This window comes from Bombus impatiens, unplaced genomic scaffold, assembly GCF_000188095.3.
Source record: "Bombus impatiens unplaced genomic scaffold, BIMP_2.2 scf_0349, whole genome shotgun sequence".
Taxonomy (NCBI): Eukaryota; Metazoa; Arthropoda; class Insecta; order Hymenoptera; family Apidae; genus Bombus; species Bombus impatiens.
In genome coordinates, this window is record NT_176768.1 from 18,202 (window position 1) to 37,096 (window position 18,895).

At 32.5% G+C, this 18,895-nt stretch overlaps 1 protein-coding gene across 1 annotated transcript in view; it reads left to right on the forward strand.

The window, feature by feature from the left end:
• The first annotated feature begins 3,596 nt into the window (after positions 1–3,596).
• Positions 3,597–18,895, forward strand: part of LOC100749884 (RYamide receptor-like) — a 48,032-nt gene continuing 32,733 nt past the window's right edge. Inside the window, exon 1 of the mRNA XM_003489602.4 lies at positions 3,597–4,469. The gene's annotated coding sequence lies outside the window, so the exon portion shown is untranslated. The remainder of the gene's footprint in view (positions 4,470–18,895) is intronic.

Genomic DNA, 18,895 nt, shown 5'->3' on the forward strand with positions numbered 1-18,895 from the left:
TCGAGACTTTTGAATTAAATTATTAGATTTTAACATGTACAAAGTTATTACATAAATTGGCCATTTAGTAAAACTCTCCTTTGATCTTTAAAAGGAGCTTCAAGTGTAGCTTCAACGTGAATGAAGCATGAAATATGTATGGCTAATTAGGAAGCAATTTTAATATAATAATTAGAGAACTACAAAACTTAAATAACAGCGACATATGGTATGTTTAACAATTATATACTTGATGCATCGATTCTTTGAGAATTTCGCGTATTAGGAGGATTTTAGAGATTTAAATTTTTCCTACCAGTTTCAATATTATTCTATATTTTATCTCGTTTAATAACTGTTCATTAATTGGTACTGCGAAAGATCTCGTAAAACAGGAAATCGAAATTAATAGAACTTAAATGAATTCAATGAGACCAATTTGATACAGAAATACCAAACTGTGACGTGGCAAATTCAAAACAAAGTATTCCTCCATTCTAAATTCCTCCATTCCTAAATTCTCGATATCGTGCAAGACAATTCTTAGTACTTCGAATTGCTAATTGCTTGACTGACGGAATTTTCTATCTTCTTACCAAATCTTCGTCCACCAGCGGCCAACTTCTTCACTTCCATTCACAGATTAATTATAATTTAGCTTAACTCATTGTCAGTCAAGTCAGTCACTCATCAACGCTTAGAGTTTAGCATCAACAACGAATCAGGTACAGTTTAACAATTAGTCAGATCAATCAAGATACAAGTGCTATATTTTGACATATATATCTTATACCAGATATATTGTGATTGTTAAGTCAAGTTCAGGACAGTCTCTCTCTCTCTTTTTCTTTCTCTCTTTTAATCTAACAAATACTATAAAACAGTATCCATATAAATCAGTTCCAATCATTCTTTCTCGTGCTAATGGGTGGGCCTTCGGCAAGATTAGACGGCACCAAACGCAATATTCCAATACACTGGGTGAATAAGCATTCGGGTATTAAACATGAATAGTATTCTTGAAAGGTTGAAAACATCGAGAAAATATAAAAACTTTATCAGTAACGCCACCAAGCATCTATCACCTTCGAAGTGAACCTCTAAATATAACGTCCAGGTCTGTACACGTAGCAAATAATAGTCCTCATGCATGCCGTGTAAACCATTAGCATTATTCGACGTTCCTAATAGATCGTACAGAAGCTCGTAGATTCGTTCACGTGGCTCATCAGTACGCTATCTCTATCATTTGAACCAAATTAAACTGGTTCTTTCTTATAACAAACAACTTTGTCAATCAAACCGTTTTCTGTTTGAACAAAGGAGCTTTTGCCAGCGAAGTATACAAAGCTTCTGCATCAGCTTCTGCATGTTTATAGAATTCTTTACATTGTGACGTAAGGCACTGTGAGTTTTAATACATTTTCGTCGATAGGTGTTTGGGACGTCTTAAAAAATTATTCAAATTCCAACATAAAAGCAGCTCGATGATGAACCTGAAAAATATTACAGCGAACGTGATAAAATTTTTTAGCCGAGGAGTATAATATTCTACGTGAGATGTTTGATTATCAGTATGGGGTGGAATGAAGATCATTTTCTTATATGACATGCCTTTTTATGTCGATGTTGATATGTATTATGAATAAGTAATGCTTCGTAGATATTCGTAAATGATGTCATTCGATAATAACTAAGAGTTACTCCATTAATTTCACTTTTATTAAAGAACAAGTCTTTATATTAATTTTACTCTTTTCGTTTCTTACTTATAAATACGAATTTATCATCGTTAGGTTAATTATGATTTTTAACAGTTGATTTTCAAACTTTTTAAAGTCAAACATGAGAAATAACATCAACTAATTTAAAATCATATTTGAAATTCCGATCTGTCAACTTATAGTTACCGAAAGATCCGAAAACCTTATAGAGAAATTTGTCAAATTATCAAAAGGGTAAAATAATGACAATCGAAAAAGTGATCACATTTAATTTTCTGTGTACTGATAACATTTCTTTGTATTCTTTTTGTTCGCTAACAAATGGAACGACTCCCCTGAAATTCCTCGACAAGACTAATTGTCTTATTCGAACCATTCAGGGTTTCTTTTTCCTTTCCGGATCGAACAAATAAGAAATCGCATGTAGGAAACAAGCAGAAATCCAGTGTCTAGTTTATTCCATTTGGATGTTAACCCTGACCGTAACATCTCTAGAACGGTCATCCTAAGAATAACGATCGCACTGATCTTCTGCCCGAGTCTTTTCGAAAGTGGATTCTCGCGTGATCAAATCTGTAGCCAGAGTCGTGTTCATAAGCTATTCAGTGTTTCGCTCAATATTCATCAATATCTCGCTCATAATAATGACTTGACGTTGGCACACGATATACAGTATGTTCAGCCGGTTGTCTGACCACGAAAATGTCATAGGACGTCACGTAGACTGACATCATTTAACGCTTATCTATTCTACTTACTATTTATTACTTGTACTTATTTTTTTACGTAAAATCATTTTCTTAGAAGAAATTCGGGATAATTCATAAACAGCTACCAGTTATAGCATAATATAATAAGTATATTGCGGATTTTTATATATTTTTATATTTATATGAACATAACTAGAGATATAGAACCTAAATACAAATTTGTCATCTATCAAATATTACTAATCTACCAATATTATATAAATATTTTCTATGAAAAGTAATTTAAAATATAGAACTGTGTTTGATAACAATATTTTGTTGAGTAAATAGTTAAAGAAAACCAGAAGAATATTTGTTTTTTAAGTCGACAGTTTATTCATTCAAACTTTATTATATTACGACGAATACGTTTTCTTATTACTGGAAAAAAATTGTTCTCGTCGTACGAAACACCCTTCGTCTGATCGTTTTGTATCAGTTGAAATCACGTATCTTTTGTCATTTCTTTTAATACTTTGTAACAAGTCATACAAGTTCCCCTTGAGATCGTGTAGAGCGTCCGAAATCGATACCATTTACAGTAAAATGGTAAAACGTGTTTTTGAAAAAAAGCATAATCGTAACCAAAACATGTTAAATAAACCGTGTAGCAATTAATAACGCGCGTTTAAAACGCGAATAAACCGTGTAACAAAATGACCATATAAAAATGAATTGCGTAGAAAGGTACCGTGTAAAAAGAATTACAAGTGTATTCTGCCTTTGAATATTTATATATTTTTGCATATTGTACGCATTGTGTGCAGTTTTGTACCTTCGAGTTTTCCATCAATACATAAAAATCCGCCGTTTAATAATAACTAAAATAGTTAAACAATAAGCGATCTTAAAAAGAAGAAATAATTAACTAACGAAAAGCGTTGCAAAATGTAATATTTGATTTGTACGAAAACCAGAGAACTGAATAAAAGATATAAGATAGCAGTGAAATTTTAACCGATCCGTACCAATCTATATAATTTTATAGAGAAATCCAAATTACATGCATTTGAAAATTAACTATTCTCAACATGTTACAATAGGTCGAATAAATATTATCGCGAGAAAATGTATATGGAATATCGTGTTTACGATAGGGGTGCGCAGTAAGGGTGCGCGTTTTCTAGCCGCCGTTTGGTCCTTTGTGCAAAGTTCGCAGTCTGCCTGCGGCCGCGCTTGATGAAACTTTATTTCGCATCACCCTTACCTTAGAAAAAACAATTTTCTCCACGTATTTCGGATGTTATTCTTCGGTGGTCCAGCAAGCTGTCAATATATTTTTTTTTTCTATCTTCTCTCCCTTTTTTCCTTTTCTCATGTAGTTGGTAGATGTCGGCGTGAAATTAATCAGTGATGTAAGATGGAACGGACAGGACTGGCGCGATGATCGAGGATCGATGACAGCCGTTACGCAAAATATAAATGGAAAATTGTCTCGAACAATGCGTGGGTGAATTCTAATTGCAAATCGTTGATTTCTTATTAATATGAGACAGTTAAGGGAAGGTGATGATCGTACCTCGATGACGCTTAAATGGATGGTGTTAACGAAGGAAATGTATCCGAAACGTTTAGACTGTGATTTGCAAGTAATTGTGACGAATGAATATTTGTTGAGTAATAAAATTGAGTAATAAAATAAAATAAAAACTGATCGCTCAAGTTGTTTGTGTAAATGAGAATAATATAAAATAGAAGCTCTAATAAATGGAAGATTATTGAAATTCTTCGACACTAGTCGAAGAAAAATGAACTTTAAATGATTTCAAAAGTTTCGTAAAATAGTGCTATACGTTGTCTTACTTACAAAGATAAAAAGAAATGGTGATAAAAACGAAAACTTATATGGAAGAATGAAGAACTGATGCATGGTGGAAATCGATCGAAAGTTTTTTGAAGAGTTTTTACGTGACACTATGAAACTTTAATCGGAAGATGAGGAAATGACAAGCGACAGATCGATTAGGAAATGATATGCTTGTGGACGGGGGTCGTGTAAGTTCATCGTCGTAGCAAGGTAGGATAACTCGACAACTTTTTCCCCATCTCGTCATCTCTCCTGCAAACTTTTACTGTCCTTTGCGTTGAGATGCACAGAGGTGTACAAAATTTTGCTCGAGTAACACTAAATCAAACCATCTGGTAATAAATTCACCAACTTCAGAGAATAATCATACGAGATATTACATTTTCATTATTTTCAATTCAATTCAATTCAATAAAAAAATATCAAATTATATATGTATATATAAAAACATGATATTTCTTTTTTTTTAATATTAATTTGATTTATTTACAATCTTCAATTTATTCGCAATATAATGATAATTAAGCCGCGAGTACAGAATAACGTACTAAGAAATATTCAAATTTACGAAAATTCTATTCTTTCTAACAAAATAAAAACATCCTGCGTTAAATTATCAAGTGCTGATAATTTTGATAACAAAATGGATTTTCTAATATCATTTCGTATAAATTCATCGTCGGTATTTATCTCGTATTTGTCAGTTCTTCCATTAAATGAACGTAATCAAGATTAAATTGTATTACTCGAAGAAGTGCTGCGAACCATGGTGCAATTTTATATTAAAATTGAATTAAGTGAAGGCACAGTGTCATAATTACCGCACATAAGATAGAGCCACGCTGTCGCAGTCGTGCTCATTTAAATACATCGAGCACGCATTCATGCCCTCAAGAAAATTCAACAATCTGAACCATATCTACATTCTTTTTTAATCTGCATGTATGCAAAATACCTTAGGAATAAATCTCAATTTCGATACATCAACGTATTCTTTATATTACAGTTTTATGAAAATAATTGTATCAAATAATGAAATCAGGTATTTTATATTTAACGAAATATTTAATATTACGAGAAATTCAAATATTAAAGCTACATAGAAATCCAATTTATGGATACGTAAATGTAAATTACGTTGGAACTTTATAAAGTTCAGAACAGGAAATTCGGAATTCAGAATACGTGACGAAAGGGTCGTTATTATTAACTATAAACTTCTGGAATCTCTCCAATTGGAGAAAAAGAAATATAAAATTTGTTCTGAAAAGAATTAAATGATACAACATTCGTATAAAAATTATAATGGAATGCCGAGAAATATTTTCCAAGAGAAGTTTCGCTTATTGCAGAAGACGTCAAAATATTTTTCACGTGCCAGGAATAACGAAATATTCCTTCCTATTCCAACAGAGATACATTTAAGTCGAAATAATTATTTTATATAAAAGTTTCGTACTAATCTACTTAACTTTTTTATCTTCAAATTCATATAATCTTCATCCTCAAAAGGGATCTGGCTTCGTCATTTTCCGAACTCGGACCGGATCATCTGAAAAGTCCACTTCATTACCGATTACTCATTCCAGAACCAGTCGCTTTATAAATCGAACATGAAAGTAGCTAAATGGAAAAAATGAAGGTACGCCTAAAGAACGAAAAGTAGAATTATACGAGAGAAATCTGCAAAAGTGACGACAGCTAATTCTCCTTTTTCATACTTTTCTCCATTCTTTTATCGTCCTTTAACGTACACAATCGCAGTGATCGTATTCTAAAAATTTTCCGTACTGAAAATGGCACAAAAGGGAAGCTCGTAACTGTTTTATTGGCGTGCATTTAACGAACAATTCGCGAGATCGTTGTTTCAGCTCGGAAGATCTGTTAACGATATCGGGACTGTAGGATTCTTAGCATTATCGTTGAAATCATTTTCTTTATGATATTCGTAAAACCGGATTATTTTTTTCTGCCTGTGAATTGAATGACCACTGGATAGATTTTATACGAATACTAGAGGAAATTTTACGCTTTAAATGTTTTCTTATCGCGTTGCAACATAGATCACGATTTATTCTTGGATACTCAAGTTCATGCTTATAGAAGTTAAATATATAACTAAATCAAACTTCAAGGAGAACTGTATACTTTTGATTTTTGACTTATGGAATCGACCGAATTTCATTTTTTACATTTTCGTCGTTACATTTGATTGACTTTCTAATGGTTGATAAAAGTAAGTTTGAAAATGATAAATTTCGTAACACTATAATTTGATTTCTATGTAAAGATATTTGGCTTAAGGAATCTTGTAGAAGATGAAAATGGATTAAATCTGACATAAATACATCATTGTGATAAACAAAACGTAAACAAGACATACATATACATAGGAATTAAGATAAAGTTATTAAGATTTAAGATAAGGAATTAAGATTAAGTTTAGAGATAAATAGATAGATAAGCTTCAAGATAAGTTAAATTAAAATTTAAGATTTAAAATATTGTTTTGTCAGGATACCAGCCAACTACGCGTATCATAGACATAAACAAAATTTGTATGGTTCCAAAGAAATAGTTTAGCATAACTAAGATTGTAATATCTAGATGGAAGATGTAGTTACGAACACTAAGCTATTCCTTAAAATTCCCTTTCGTAATAATTTAATATGATAAACAAAATGTTGTAACATAAAACAAAACAGTTACATAAGCCAAGCGAAAAAAGTTGCAAATAGCGTTGCACAAACGCAATGTTGAACTGTCAGAAGATGATCGAATAAAATTCCTTATTTATATAAAACAACAACCAAAAAACGAACGACACGTCCAGTTTAATCCTATTCACGTCATTTTTATATTTCATCTGCAATGAAACATTCAACAGAAGTTAAATCTCTTTTGCCATTAAATCCAAACTTACGGATTACTTGAGATAAATGCTTCTGAAACGAAGATAAGACTTATTCTATTATTATAAAAGCGCCCTCGAGATAATATGTGGCATTTAACAGTTGCTACGTTAATAGGTAAGAATAATGTTGTGATAGAAAATAAATGAATGCATATGGGATTCATATATCTATAGTACAAATTTACTTTTTAATATTTTAAAGATGGAGACAAATATTTTGTATTAGGTTGTCCGAAAAGTTTCTTTCGTTTTATAAGCAAATAATAGACGCACAATGTTCTTTGTTTTATATTAGTTTATTGAATTATGCACGAACATAATAATAGAAATAGAACGCAATGAATCATACCTAATTCAATAAAATAATCTAAAACAGAAATTGTTGTTCATCTATTATCACCATTGAAACGAAAGAAACTTTTAGACAACCTAATAATTCTCTTTTATTGAGAAAGAAGAAACGTCACTATCACGAAAGATAATTCGTAAATGATTAGCAAATCTTAATCTTATCTGAAATAATTTTTAGCCAGATCCTGTGTTCGTAGCTGTAAACGACACGCAACTATAAGACTCAAAATAAAATAAAATTGTACATTAATCTTTCTATAGACTGTTCTCTCTCTCTCTCTCTCTCCCTCTCTCTCTCTCTCACTTTCTCTTTTTTCTTCATTATGAAATCAGTCAATCTTTAGAAAGCACCGAAGTAATTTCGTGGTTCTTTGTGTTCACGTATTGCCGAGATATCCGGTTTTTTCGATCGTGAATGCGTAAGCGATTAGCCGTGATGAAACAAAGAATTAGATGTACGATTCTGATAATGTAAAAACAAATAATAATTTTTCCGCAAGATGCTCATTAATTATTGATCGTAACAAATTACGTAATAAAAGTGTCGTAAATGGATTTATTTTATGAGGCGGAAATGAATTCTGTAACATTGTAGGTTCTTGTAGAAGACATGAATGAGATGAAGGACGCTAAAATTTAGTGGAATATTTGCGGACTATTTCTAAAGAGAAATTTTTCCTAGAAATCATACGCGAAGACGATGAGTGTTAAAATGGAAGGAAAAAATGTCTGCGAAGTTGAATATCTCAGTTTTAAATGTAAATGGGGAAAAATTTGCAAAAAATAATGAAAATTTATTTTTGGCTAACTAATTTCGAAAAGTCAAGCTACACGCATACGTGTGTGTTGTGACAAAAAAGCACGCGAATTTTATGCGAAAATTTTGCAAGAGAATTAAGAATAAAAGTTTTGTAAACACGCATCCGATAGAAACATAAAATTCCATTTTAGCTGACATTTTCTAAGGATGTTCTACTTTTGTAAACAAATTTTTTCCGTGCTTGTGTCGTGATAAACGAATTTTTTTTAAAGAATTTCATTTTATTTCTTTTAATTACGTCTTCATATATTACGTTCCAAATTACGTTCTCCTTGCTGACAACAAAAAGTACGATTAAAATTATTTTTTTAATTAATATAAGAGGAAAAGGAAGATTCAAAATTCTACATATACAGGTATGCAAAATATATATAATTTCAATGTTTTCGTTCTTAAATAAAATATCAAAAAATCTTTAGTAAATAAAATATTTATTCGCTTAAAAAAGTCATTGTCCTTTTTGAAATCCTGAAATATTTCAGAAATCAGAATCGATACATTTATTCAACACTTGAAAGGACAAAAAAACTAGAATCGCGTATTTCGACAAATGTAGCTTAAACAGTTATTTTCATTGTAACTGTGTTAAAATTCCTGCACGGTATATCGCGTGCTAGGACATGAAATATCTACGGTGATTGCTTTGTACATACGTATATAACGAATGTACACCGGTTCTGATCGATTGATTTAAATCGCGTGTGTTTATTTTGGACTTGCTTTGATAAGTGGCGTACGGACACGCGTATCTTCGCCATATACCACGTAATCAACAATGTTCCTAAAAAATAATACGTTTTCAACGTGGAATTTTGAATATTTTTAATTGTTACAATCATTGATTAATGAATTAGTATCGAAAAGAAAATAATTAAAAATTTTGTAAATAATTAAAATGGTTTCATAAGAATGTTAAATCATGCAATTGATCCTTTTTTAGATGTATGTAATAAAAATAATACAGCTTGTGTGTAAAGAATTTTAGTTTAGAATTTAAAGGTATGAGAACGGAGAAATTACGTGAATTCAGTTCACTGAATTCTATGCGAAGTTTCAAAATACACATATGGAACATTTCTCTGTCAACGTAGGAGGTATAATTATATAATTAAAATAATATCTTCAGTATTTAAATTACGACACATGCATATCTGAAGGATACTTGTACTCAACTTCTGCACACTCAACTTTCCTATACTACATTTAACAAGGTAATTCACATGCAAAAAAGATAAAAATCCACTAGAGGGATGTACTATAAAACCGAGAAAAAGCATAAAAAACGAATCGTGGATTTATTAGGAAAATATCTTTCCTCGAAACCCTTTAAATCAACTCCAGCACATGCGACACATCCTCCAATTTATATTTCTCAAGCTCCATCTCTCGAGCTCTGAAAAAAAGGAATTAACGCTCTCTATCATCCTCTATCCTCATCAACACGCCATTCTCCTCAAACCACACGCTGTTATATGTGGTCGTATATAGAATCCTATATATGGTCAGACAAGTAATCTATATACCTTAAGATCCATCCCTCAAATTCTGAAAAAGATCAATTCTCTCCATCATAGTCTCTCCATTACATCCTATTACATACCACGCTACTCTCATACCTCATAAAGTTCAACACACTCATTACGCACGTCACGAATCCGAATCAGAATCCTCAAAGAAATACAAACGTGCGCTGCTATAGCTAGTATATATAGTGATAATTTACTGATTTTTCTTTGCTTTTTCTCCGTATTGATGAGTGAGATTTTGCTTCTTTTCTCGCATGTTTCAAACAAAGTTTGTATTCAAGTATTCGAGAGTATTTGATATTACACAATATTTTAGAGTCCTCTTGCACGACTGAATTAATATCGTTAGTGAAGTACAATTTACAAACTACAAATTATTAATATCAATTCAGATACTGATAACAGAAAGTTGTCATGAAGTCGGTTATCATGAAGTTCACAATTTCACGACTTAATTAAGTGCGATATTTTTGCGATATAATTACAGATATGCTCGCAACAGATCTATGACACGATGAATATTTTGCTGAAATTAAAGATGCTAGGGTGTTCTTTTGTTTTCTTGGAAAAGAATACGAATAAAACTTATTTTTATTATCAGCGTTTGAAATGCCTTCCTTCTGTAAAAATTTCATAATGAAACGAAGAAAATGTTACAAGTGAATTTTACGACTTGCCACTTATAGATTCACGAATATTATAAATTATAATATAATAATATTATAATTATAAATTACAGCGCAAAAGGACCTAGATATGTAATGAAACTTGGATCCACAGCAATCGAGTTTCACGCATATTCATCTATTTATCATCCATATATTTATTTATACATGCATCTAGGTTTTCTTGCACAATAATTTACTAATTAATAAAGTAAGTGAATCGACGAATGGTAAACTGTAAGCCACAGACCTTTTTTTATATCAATTTACCACTCGTCGATTCACTTACTTTATTAATTAGTAAATTATTATGCAAGAAAACCTAGGTATTGAAACTTAATTGGCAGCAAACACGTTTCATACACACATACACGTACACACGCACATCTATTGGCAAAGAAACGTGCGTGTTACCAAAGTAGTATACTTACTAGTCAGAACACGCGTGATAGATCGAGGATGTTGCATATTCATTTAGATAAGACGGTTCCTCGTGATCTTCGAGCAGTTTACACGCTCTTCGAAAATATCTACTATCACCAGGGTAGCTCAGATTGCGTCAAGAATAATGTTACACTATGAGAAGCATTAGCAAATATCGATCGTTTATCCTGGTTAGCCATCCCCGGTGTAATTTAGCGGCACGCGATATCTCGAGTGTTATGGTTACGCGTTAATGCCTGTCACGTTGCCGAGGTTTATGCAGTAGGTGCACGGATAATGCGGCGTGTAAAATTCACGAACTACCTGAACACGCGTGGAATCGATCACGTGTTGCGTTCAGCATTGTCCCTGAACTTAGGGCGGGTTCCATTAATTTGCATTAACTAAATTTCCATTAACTAAAAGCAGCAAGAAGTCACTCGAACTATCACTATGAAAATCATAGTGGTGTAAGACGGGAAATTCGGAAAATTTGAATTTAGTCACGTACTTCAGACCTCATAAGTATCATCCCTTCAGTTTCATAATTAATTAAGTGCTAGCTTTATTCTTTACCGCGATACGTTTCCTTAACTTCAAAAAATAAATTTTTGTAACAATAAACACAGAACACTGTTTCATGAATTATAATGCTAGACTGTCTTACGTATTACATATACTATGATTCTCTGACCTATATTTTTCATAAAAATCAATAGTTATTAAACAAAAAGAGACTTAATATTATATAAATTTAATGGACGGTTATAAACAGAATATTAATTTGTAAATTGTCTCTACGAATCATGTCAAGTGTTGGATAAAGTTACATCAATGCATGTCTTTTCTTAATGCTTTAATTTATGATCATGCTATATCGTTTCCACCTACTATAAGTATGACGAGGATCATTTCGTTTCACGCAATGATTCTGAGTAAAATCCTAACAAGAAGTGAGGCAAAGAACGGCGTCGTAGCTTGTATTGAAATTTTTTATTATATGAACATGGAATGTAAATGAACGAACGTAGGATGAAGAGACTTACCGTAATAGAATGAAAAGCTCTGAGGTGCCGCCGCTAGTATGAAAGAAGCTGCGTTCTTTCTTAGATTTGAAAGCGTCTATATGGAAGTAGCGTGGCTGCACGAAGTGGATCTATTAAAGACTACTTCTTTACTTTCTGTCGATCATTGTTAAAGATACTGTTTTTTATGCAAAGTATAATGATCGGTGAAAATTTAGAAAAACTAGGAAAAGAATGTGGAACTTAGGTGTGACGCAAAGGTGATGTGACAAATGACACTTCGTGATGCAAAATCAGCATACAGTTATTTTTCATCCACGATAAAATTTAGTTATCAGTGTTATAAAGTGTAAAACATTATGTCCAGCGTTTGAAAAGTGCATTAATCTCCCGTTTCAGCTCGTCGATATATTGTGAGACGTTCAAAACCTAAAAATTCTATCTCAGATAGTGTACAGACGAGTAATCGATCTCGCTAGAAACTCAGTACATTTTATAATCTAATGATTTTTAAATGAAATAGAATGAAAAATTGTATTTTATGAATTAAATGTGAAATACACAGGCGATTGTACACTTTTATAAAAAAAAAAAAATGGTAATTACTGAAATATTTTGCATTTATTATTTGATGCAAATAATATACAAAATATTATGTGTAAGTATATGTATGTGACATGTAATGTATCATGTTATCAGTTTTTAAAATGTATCTACGTAATGTATGACGTAATGATGCTAAAACATATTACATCCATAGAACTTTCCTTGTATGTATACCAAAAGAGGATTACATCTTGCTTTTCATTATTAATAATTCCCATCGTTAAGGATACTTGCAACTTTCATCGTAGATTAAATTCGTACAAAGTTATGTAGGTAAATAGCTTCTGTAAATTCTGGTCTACGTTGCAGTATGTTTAAGTAGATCTAGCCATTCGTTAATAAACTAGTTAGACAAGTGTTCTCTGTTCTGGGAGATGTATTAAGAATTATATTAAGAATTGTTTGAAAAATATTACATTATTTTATACCTTTTTACAACAAAAGAAAATTAAAGGCTTGTTTAATTTCGTAACAAAATTCTGGGAACTCTGCAGTCTGTCTGTCATTAACTGTTGTTGTGAAATTACTCATCGAAAATGTCACACTATCACATATCATAACACGTCGGCTTTGAAACGTCGGACAAAGCTATTGCTGATAGTTACATATCATCCAGTCGCAAAATTTCAGTTCAGTAAACGAAGTAAAATTATTTCGAAACTTCCTTGCCATTTCTAATTATAAATTTCGTTGCAAGTAAATTAACCAAAATTCTTATTAAAAATACTTCGTCGTCTCTATGTATAAATTTCTGCAAACGAATAAAGATTATATTAGAATAAAATCGTGTGACTGAGTGAAATGAAAATTTTGTCAAAATTTGTCTACTTTCCTCTGATTGCAAATTTTAACTGAATAAAGTGAAATTGTTAACATTGTTAAAAATAACCTTTCCATCTCTAACTGCGAATTTCAATACGAGTTGAAGCAAAGCTCTTGTTGAAAAATATCTTGCCATTTCTAACTACTACATACGCTTAGACAGATAATATATGTACGCTAGTAACCATTATTTTTTCTTTATTCTACTTCGGAATTCAGAAGTTGTAGTTCGGAGTCGGATTTACCTTAGATTTTGGTAGAGGCGGTACAGGCGAGAAGTACAAGTGAAAATCACTCACAAAAGTAGACTGACCAAGACGAGACTTTGGAAACTTCCAAGCACTGAATAGAGGGAAGCGTCTAATCGACAGACGAAGACAGTTGAAGTAACTTTATATGACAATGTGAAATTTATATGGAGCACATTTATATGATAATATGAAATTTATATGGAGCAAATTTATATGACAATGTATTTTCAATGTGTTCTAGTTTCATGATGGTACAAATAATCGCGCACGTTTTACAATCGTTCCGAAACAAAATATTAATTCTTACGCTTGTCTTGACGATACAATAATTACGCTATCCTACAACTATAGCGATCTTGTGTCATACCCACGCTTTATAGTGATCTACGATAACCCTACATCTTCCTACTCGTATTTAAGGTGGAAGTTGCAATAAGTATAGGCACGAGCTAGGAATAGCACCTGATAAATAAAATAATACGGTGATTCGACGTTCGACCTCGCCGAAATCAATCGAAAACGAAATCAATCAAGACGAAAACACACACAACGTCTTGGTCCATCGCAACACCTAAGAGTTTATGGCGAGGGTTTAGACCGAGAACTTGCCCCTGTATCGAATGTTAGATCTCAACAGTGTTCGGTTTCATCGCAAACGTTAAGTTACGAGCTCGTATTGTTTTTCTGAAAATCAAGCAACAAACGCTGATACTTTTTCCGATAAAATTTATATGCTCCAGGACGTGGCCAGAAAGTATGACTACGTATTCGTGTCGTAAAATCGTTACAGACCAACCGATAATAATCTGCTATATATATGGGACGAGACATCAGATGCTGGACGATTCTGTAACACTCTACTTCACACATATATTAAGGATAGAGAAGACAGTAAGAGGCAATTCACACCCTTCAGTACGTGACCAGAGGATGGAACGAACGGCTGCCTGAGTTCCTCTCACAAAATGATTACGGAGAAGCCAGTGGTATCACGTCGCTTGTGCGGAACAGTATCCCAGATGCCGGAACCACTCGGTAAAATCCAAACGCAATTTACGATCAACGGTGTTCTACTAAAATAACCGCAACTTAATTTTAAACTTCTAACGTTAGGCGAAACTGTTATATAACGAAATTTTACGCTACAATAGACCGAAATTATACAAAAACTGATATGGTAGCTACCTCGAGCAAAGAAGCTACAAGAATATCGCTCACTAATATCGCATCGTGTCTTGTCTAAGATTTTGAACAGTTCTTCGCTTTAATTTTAACTTGAACTATTATACTATACCGTTCACTGTGCGCCATAGATATTCGCACGGCACATGTGAAGATCTGGTCTTGACAGTGCCACGGTTTGTGCTTGTGACTCCTCGGTTCAAGGCGCGTACACAGCAAGCAGACGGAAGGCGTTTCGACCTCCGTACCACATCGATTGTAACTTCCCGTCTATGCACCGTATTTCCCCTGGCGGATTCTTGAACTAGTGCTCCTATCGAGATCGTTTCCAGCGTGTTCGCGTCAGGCTCGCATCGAACTCCTCGGAACGGTATAGCTAACCGCATCCTTCTCGTCACCTCTTCGATTCTTCTGAAGGATCGTGCGAATTATCATCGTGGTGAGGCGGCCGACATGAGTACGACACATTAACGATCGATGGATCTTTACCTGTAACTGGTACGATTATACGCTCTTAGGAAAAAAGACGAAAACGTAAATCAAAAATGTGAAATTACTCGAATCGCAATTACAAAATCGACGGAGTTATCATACGATTGCTAAATTTACGACAAGAAAAATAATTTATGCAAAACTATTTTTTCGAATCGCGTTATAGATATTTCCAGTGAAACTGTTATTTTATTCTTGGAAATAAAACGATACATAAATTTAGCATTCATTGTAATTTTTAAGTTCCTTGAATATTTAAAACAAACCGAAAATAATAATAAGTATAATAATAAGATAAATTTGCAATTTTCTAGTCACTGATATATAATTTGCTATAATGTCTAGCATTATTCCGTTTGTTTCGCTTCATAGTTAATTCTACCACTTATTACAAATATATTCCAGCTGCTTGTAAAACTTGTGATAATGTGCAAGCTAATAAACATTCCATTCTGACCAATATACTAATGAAACCGATACATGCATAGTTTCTGATTTCTCTAGTTCAGGAATCCTTTGAACTACGTCTCGTTGAATGGTAAAAGCACGGCGCTTAATGCACAAAGCATTCTTGTTCCGAGCCAAAGATATAGAAACAAAGTATCTGGTCGACTTCCCGCGAATGTTGGTCCATAGCTGCCAAAAGTATCGGAGTTCGCCCGAGTTTCGAAGAGAATGTATAAACACGACGAGCAAGAAATACGCTTCAACGTGGAGAATGCGGAAATTTTTCAAGATCGTGTCAGCGAGACATGGACACGTCCGCGAAGCTTTTGTTTTCTGGAAGGATATTTTAACGATCGTTACTAAAAAAAAAAAAAAAATCGAGTCTAAAATAATGTCGAGTACAATATGCTGAAAAATTCACGTTTAACGCGAAGATAAATCGTCTTCGTTCTCGTGCCAGAGCTTCGGCCAAGAATTTGAAGATTAAATATATTGTAACAGTTTGTTGCTGGCGTTCCATAAAATAAAAAGGAAGAGAGGTTAAGTTAAAGCTTACATTTTCTTGATAAATTTATAATGCCTGTTCATTCGTGCTAAGTAGCATTCGTTGTTCAAGTAGAATGCAGCTTGTTGAGCACTCGTGTACGGTTTACAGATTAAAGTTCAGTATTTCAAACGAATGTTTTATCATTGAAGTTACAAGAAAACAAGTAAATATTTAGAAATAAGTTCCTATCAATTTCCCAGTTTTTAATTTATTTTATTAATTTAATACATAATGCTATAATGTTATACTACATAAATTGTAATATAAAATATGATTTCAGATATACAAAAATAAAATAGCATTAGTTAGTGGTAGTTTGGTTACATAGAGTTTTAATATCTTTTCGACTTGTCTTTAATGAATAAACACAAAAAATTTAATAACATACTGTAAACTTTTAATAATCTCAGGATTATAATATCTATTCAATCATTAGCTAACGTCGAATACAAAAGCACAATGTATAAAGAAAGGCCATGAAACATTTTTGTGTAAATCTATTTGTTTTTCCTTTATATACTTCTTCGTAATTTCTTAAATAAAACCATCTATCCTAATTCACCAATAATAGTAATGTTTATCAAAATAACTAAACGAACCAATGTTATTAATGTTACTAATGTTACCAAACATACTAATGTACTAGAAATCAATAGAAAGAGCCAGCATGGAAAGAAAACTTTACACGTGTCGAAAAATGACGAATCCCTTCTTTCTGGCTGGAAATGCAGGAAAACTGTGGGAATTATGTGAGGCGATATTTCGTCCGACATGTGGGGAATGAAAAGGACAAAAGTGTTAGGAAGAACAGCCCCTGTCTGCGTCTCATTAACTATGTAGATCTGTCGGCTGTTTAAACTACCATGGATTTCAGTATCGTTCTATAGAAACGGCACAAAAATATCCGAATTTCGTAGCACGTGGGATTAAAGCGTCGAGGGTGGTTAGCAGAGCTGTCACTGTCGCCCAGTTATACGTGTACCGTTATTTGAATTTAGCTTTTCTTTAGCTACTTCATTGTACAATGCTTTACGTGAATAGAAAATACGATATGTATTTCAAAGTATTATCTCTTTTATTCCATTTGATGATACGTGTACCTTAAAAAATGATTAATACATTCTCTACTATTGTATCGCTATCCTTTACATTTTATTAATTGCCAACATAACAGAAACACCCTTTGTCTGTTATTTTTGTGACATCGTAATATTTTATCATCTATATTTATTATAGACATTTTAATCTCTTACCAAAAAGATCTTTGTTTTACATAGAAATTTTTTGCAACATTCCGATTACCGTTTTGTTTCTCTACTCTCTGACCTTTTTATCGAAACGCATAAATTCTGGAATAAAATAATTACGGCAGCAACGTTACTTCTAATTAGAATTAAGTCGATAATAACAGCTAAACGATAAATATATTTATTTTCGGTACAGCTGGACCTAAAATCTAATTTATTATGCCTTTGTTTCTCGAAAACATCGGAACAAAATCTACATTCATTATTAATAATTAATAAAATAATACTTTCCTGTCAAAAATTTACAATTCGTTCCTAAAAGAATAATTTTTAGATAGAGAAGAAAATTTTTAAATAATTAGAAACTGAAAATTTTCTAACAATTTGATGTCTCTCTTTTCTCACTAATTTCATGTTTTTCGCGGTAAACAGGTCGGAAAATTACATTTCATTGGAATTTCAGAAATCCAAGAACGGTGAACTGGTAAAATACAATAAGTAGATGTAAATCCACTCAACGATTTAATACGACCACACCGGTGTACGTACCATTTTCTCGACCGGACTAATAGGTGCTAGTTCCGAATGAAAATTGGATTTATGTGGAAAGTTCCACCGCAACGAATGTAATTCGCGCACCTCGAGTCATCTTAACCGATCGTTTCCTCTGGAATTCAATAACACGCTACCCCGGATCGATGTACATGAACAAAAGGGAAAAGTATTGTGTATAAAAATTTTAAAAATTCTTTACTGACACGATCAATTTTACGAAGAATAATTGATATTTGATTTACGAACGTGTAACCTAATTCTTATATCCGTTGAAATAAGTTTAAAAGTAATAATAATTTTTAAGAAAGAAACGAAATGATATGGTTCAGTAAAAAAATGATACAAACCCACTTGTTCCAAAAATGAATGATTATGATAATGTGCTTGTTAAAGTAATTACGTAATTGAGCAGATATCGAAATATTGAAAAGTTTACAATATTTAAAAAGGAACAAGAAAAAGAGCAAAGGACGAACAAGAATGTATCTAATAGAAACGCAAAAATATAATTTCAGTAAGAAAGTACTTTAATCGTACGGTTTCTCTGCATCAATCTTATAACGTCATTTGACTGGAAGACATTGCAGGTAGAAAGAACTTTTGTCCCACTTCATCTCATTTTTAGTTCCATTTAATAGAATGTCATGTCAGACATTTAATGTCAGACAGATGATTCCTCTGAAACAATAGAATAAATCTACTTGAGCACAATCTGAGAAAGAATTTGAATCACTTGTGGTAACTAGAACGACTTTGTCTAAAT